The sequence below is a fragment of the Pteropus vampyrus genome, unplaced genomic scaffold (genome assembly GCF_000151845.1).
Source record: "Pteropus vampyrus isolate Shadow unplaced genomic scaffold, Pvam_2.0 Scaffold1000004615, whole genome shotgun sequence".
Taxonomy (NCBI): Eukaryota; Metazoa; Chordata; class Mammalia; order Chiroptera; family Pteropodidae; genus Pteropus; species Pteropus vampyrus.
The window spans coordinates 1-5317 of record NW_011919017.1 but is presented as its reverse complement, the minus strand read 5'-3'; the positions used below and the strand labels follow the sequence as shown (position 1 = coordinate 5317).

General features: G+C 66.0%; 1 long non-coding RNA gene across 1 annotated transcript; it reads right to left on the bottom strand.

Annotated features, from left to right (window-relative positions):
• Positions 1-419: 419 nt before the first annotated feature.
• Positions 420-4018, bottom strand: LOC105311519. The gene is made up of 3 exons (XR_897687.2): positions 3731-4018; positions 2854-3056; positions 420-552 (listed from the first exon to the last, which is right to left on the bottom strand). It is a non-coding gene; the product is annotated as an uncharacterized LOC105311519 (long non-coding RNA).
• Positions 4019-5317: the final 1299 nt, after the last annotated feature.

The window sequence follows — 5317 nt, the reverse complement described above, 5'->3', positions numbered from 1 at the left end:
CCTGGGCGGGTCCTGCTCACCCCCACCTCACACACACGCGCACCTGCACGCACACCAGTTGACCAGTGCAGGCACCCGCCCTGCTGTCCTGGGAGGCGGCCAGCATGTAGAACGGAGCGCCCAGTGGGGCTCACCCCACCCACGGCGGCCAGTGCTGCCTCATCCTGCTCCTGTCCAGGCCCGAGGCCCTCAGATACTGGCCAAGACGGGACAGGCTGAGCAGACACGCGCTGACACGTGCAGTGCCCGGGCTCTTTGATGGCACGATGCACTGCTTGGAGGCAGGGAGGCGCCCGCGTGAGAGCATCTTCTGTGAGGACACCCCGACGTCCCAGGGCAGCAGGACAGAGAGCTGTGGCACCTGTGCACGTGGGCCACCCTCCCTGCCTCCCTGGGGGTGACTCGTGGCGACTGCTCTGGCTCTGCCTGGGCATGGGGCATGGGCGTGTTTGGGGCACCTCCAGGTGGGGAGCTGGGAGCAGAGGGCGGAGCAGCTGGCGGGGTGGGGAGGCCGTGAGGGTGGTGACTTACCAGGAGCGCTGGCAGCAGGAGCTGGAGGAGACAAAGCAGAATCAGCAGACGCGTCGTCCTGAATACTCACCGCCCGCAAACCCCCTCAGCTCCCTGGCCTTCTCCGTCTCCATGAAACTCGCCTATATCGTCCAGGCCTTTACTTGCCCAGCCGCGTGTCACTGAAATGGCCACCATGTTCAAACGGACACTGGCCTGCCCTTCCGACCCTTTTCTCTAGTAAGCGTGCCCTCCGTTCTCATGGTGATGCCCGCCCCTTCCTCAGCCCCGAAGCTTCCTGTCCTCTGCCCCCAGGCCCCCGTCACTCGAAGCCTATGCCTCCCTCCAAGCCTCGTGGAGACCTCGCCTCCTCCCCCGGGAGCTGGCCACCTGCCCGCAGCCCCAAGCCCCTTCCCCGCTTCTCCGGGGGCACTGTCCCCTCCAGGCCGTGGCCGCTCCCCGCCCTGCGGCCCCCGCCCGTCCTCTCGAGCGTATCCTGCACTGCTGGGCCCTTTCCTTTCTGCATCCCCAGTTCCTCCTCCTCAGCCGGAACTTTCCCGTCAGCGTGTATCCAGGGTCTTTCATTAAAAGAAGAGCCTCTCGCCTGACCCCACGGATAACCCCAGACTCCTCCTCTCCGTCCCACACCGACTCCCCCGTGTCCCTCCGCGCAGATGCGCCCGCTGCTGCTGCCAGCCCCGGGCCCCTGTCGCCCTCGCCAGCCCCCTGCGCGCGCCCGCTCCTGCCCCAGTCCCCCGCGACCTCCCTGCCGTGGAGACAGGCGCACGCATTCCGTTCTCTCCCTGTTACGTGTACTCCCACCGCCCACCCAGCTGTCCGGCCTGTCCCCCCGCTGTCCCCCCGCCGTCCCCCGAGCCCCAGCCCTTCGCAGCAGCAGATCCTGGACCCACGACTTTTCTCCACATCCGTGGCCGATCATTTATTCGTTCGACAGTCGCAAATGCTACGCGTGCTCACACCCAGCACGGGCCCTGCGAGGGGACGCGGGCCCTGTGCGGCAGGTCGGGAAGGCTCTGCCGCGTCCGCGCTGAACCCAAGTCCCGGGCGGCACCCCACGGGCGGCTCCGGATCGCTTAGGCAGGCCAGCCCGGGCCCTGCGGTGGCAGAGGGTGTCGTGCTGCAGGGAGGGCCGAACCCCAGGGCCACGGGGCCGGCGTGGGAGGGCGGGATTCACTGCCAGCGGCACAGCGCCGAGGCGTTGGCGAAGCCGGTGACTCAGCCACAGCCCCAAAGGGTTGTGACCTCAGTGTGCAGCTAGCTGGATTTGGGGAAGCAGGGTCGGGACCAGGGAAGGCCGGGTCAGGGGACACTGTGAAAAGTGAGCCGCCCAACAATGAGGACCTAAACGTAGTGGCCCAGGTGGGAACGGAAGATGGAGCAGACCCTCGGTGACACAGCAAAGGGGCAAGTGGGTTAGAGTGCCCGGAGCCCTGCACAGGTGGCCAGTGGGCAGCGGCCGAGAAGCCGTCCCGGCGGAGGCCCAAGCGTGCCCCGCAGTGTGAAGGGCGAGGTGCCTCGCGCTGCCCTCCATCAGCCCCCTCATCCTGCCCCTGGGACACTCCCTCTGCCCCAGTGTCACCCCGCACGAGGGCCGGGGGCTCCCAGATCTCACCGCCCGTCACGCACGTGTCTGCCCCTGACCATCCCAAGGTGGACGTGAGGCGGGCAGCTGCAGGACTGGGCCCGGGACACAGCCCTGGCCGCAGGGCTTCCCGCGGGGCCTGCCATGGACGCCGCCTCCCCAGCGCCTTCGGCCCTGGCCGGAGCCGAGTGCATGGCCAGCGCCCGCCTCAGCCCAGGACCGGCCACGGATGGCCGGGTCCCACATTGGGTGGCTTCGGTGTTGCCCGGGTGGCGTGTCATATGAGCCACCGGCCCTCTGTGCTTCTTCCCGGGGAGAGAAGAGGCTGCCACTGCCTGGAGTGAGCCCAGGGCACGGAGAACAGCGTTCATGGCGCCCTCCCCACCCGTCCAAGACGACGTGCACCTTCCCCCCTAATGTGGCTGCTGCAAAACTCTGAGGAAGGAAGACGGCCTGGCCACCCAAGTCCAGGTACCCCCGTGACAGCAGGCCCTGCCGTGGGGGAGGCAGAGCATCAGGGACCCGGGTGCTTCATGAGACTGGGCTGAAGGCAGCTAAAAACCACAAACCCTGCCAAGGCCAGCAGCGTCGTCCCCATTAGCCTTTGACCTCCTGGTTTTCCTGCCCTGCGTCCCAGGTCCCCTCGGCTGGCCAGGTGCAGCACCACCCAGGGGGCACGCCTCGTGGGAAAGCAGGCTGCCTGCACCCACCCCCTCCGTCCCCTGGGGACCCTGACTCACCCAGGAACAACAGAGTTGCCCACAGCAGCATGGGACCCCGAAGCTGGTGGGGGGCGCAGTCGGCCCGGGCACGCCGGGTGGCAGGGCGGGGCAGGGCTGAGGGGACCGCCATCACCTCCTGGCCAGGTCGCTTGCAGCACCAGCGCGGCAGGCACAGGCTTCTAGGAGGCTGGACGGTTATCACTGAGCAGGACAGACCAGCTCTGAAGCCGAAAGAGGAAGTGAGGAGAAGCACCCTTTTATCACAGGCCCCTCCCCACCCTTTCCCCTGAGGCGCCCTCCCTGAAGACGCAGGGCTTCCCAGAACACTCGCTCTGCCCCCCCACCAAATTCACCAGAATTTTAGGAACTGGGAAACGGCTTCCCCGCCCTCCCCCGGGGCAAGCTGGGCTTGGGCTTGGGCTCTGGAGGACAAGGGGACGGCCACTTGAACTCAGCTCAGGGCCTCCTCCCCAGCTGTCTCTCCACACAGGTGATTGCGCGGCCTATGACGCCAGGTCCACCTGGAGGCACAGACTCGGGCCCGACTACCCACCGGCCACCCAGCACCGGGCTTTCCTCATCCTCATGGCCCCAAACTCGCTTTGGGTTGTGGGACAGGGACAAGGATGGGTGTCAGCTGGCGACGGGTGTCACACTCGTCCTCACTGTCCCCTCCCTCGTTCACTCCCTTCCTCATCCACCCATCCAGATACCTACCAAGTGCCAGCTCGCGCCCTGGTTCTCTATCTTTGCCCCCCGTTCCCACCCTGTCCCGTCGCCATGGCAGGTGAGAGCATGGCTCTGTGAGTCTAGGTGGGCACGCCAGGCCGCTCCCAGAACGCCTGGTCCCTCGTCCGCCCTCCGAGTAGGGCTTCCCAACCTCAGCACCCCTCACCTTGGGGCCAAACGGCTCTGGTTGTGGGCACCTGTCCCCACGCAGCACCCCGGCCGCTAGGTGCTGGCGACACCCTCTAGCTGTGAAAATTAAAGCGTCTCCAGGCGCTGGCAAACATCCTGTGACCGAGCGGCACCGCTGCCGGGGCTCTTGGAGACCAGGTGAGGGTTTGTGCACTGGCAAAGCGTGTTGTGGTGTCCAGGAACGCCGGTCTCCGCTGGCTTTCTGTCCCCGTCCTCGCAGCCAAGGACCGGGACACACCGGAGGACAGGGACACACCGGCATGCCTCACAGGGCCCCTCCTGGCCCCTTTCCAAAGGCACCTCAGGAAGCACGGTGTAATACCCAAGGAAATGACAGCAAAGCCTGCGGTCCCGCCCCGGCCCCAGCCGACAGCCTCAACAGCCCCACCCCTCGGCCACAGGCTTTCACCGCTGGCCCCTGCTGCCCCCAACCCCAACCGCAAATCTGCCTCTGCCTCTATCTGATTTGGGGATCGAAAAGTCAGATCTTTATCCAGGGCATCTTTAACTCTTTTGTCGCGGACAGATGGTTATTGTTCTACTCGGATGCTTCTGCTGAAGTGACAGGAAGGGCCCTGCTGAGAGCTTTGGACACTGACGCGGCCGCTGAGTCTCGCGGCGCACCGTGGGTTCGGTCAGCTTGGCTGGCGAAGGCTCCCGTGGCGTCCGTGCCACACCAGCGCTGGAGGCCTGGCCCGAGTTCACTGGGACTAGAGGCTGCTGACCGCGTGGCAGAGACCGCTCGAGCCCATGACACTGGCACGAGAATCCCGGCCCTTTCCCCTCTCGTCACGAAGCCCTCCTCCTGCTCTGCCCGCTGCTCCAGAGACCCTGCTGCCATCTGTATTTCTGAGGCTCCAGCAAAGCGGGGCACCCATCTGCCTACTGGGCTTGCCACGGAAGACCCTGCTTGGTCCAGGATGCCGGTGGCCCCGCCGTTCTGCCTGTCGCGACCTCTCCCTGACCCAAGCCTCTGTTTCTCGGGCCTGCGCGCCGCCCTTGCCTGACACGTCAGACGGCCCGCCGTGGCCCTGCCCGTCCCTCTCTCTGCCTCCACCGAACGGACAGAGAGCGGAAGCGGAGATGGGACGAGCAGGGGGCCCGCCCGCCAGGCCGCCTGACCCGCAGGGCTGCCGCCTTCCCGCTCCTGCACCCCGGTTCCAGTAGCCTCCACTGCAGGACACGGCTTTTGGTGGCACTGCTCGGGTCTGTCTCCACTCGCGCAGGACTGGTGTCCCTCGTGCCTGGAATGCCGGCTAACTGTCCACGGCTCCGATGTCCACACCGAACCAAGGCCTCGCCTGTCGACCTACATTTCAGGCTCCAACGGGAATCACCAGGAGACATTCATGACTCACTGTTCACTTCCCCTGGTGGGTCCCTACTCCCCTGGCCAGCAGTAAGTAAGGCGACGGCTGCCTCAAAAAGTCCCCAGACTCTCTAGACAAAGTTGTTCTTGTGACAGGACAGCCCTCGTTTATCTCTGGCCGAGCCAGGATGTGTCTACGGTCGGCCACAGCGCCCGCTGCCCTGGGATTAGCACATCTGAGGAAGCTGAGAAACT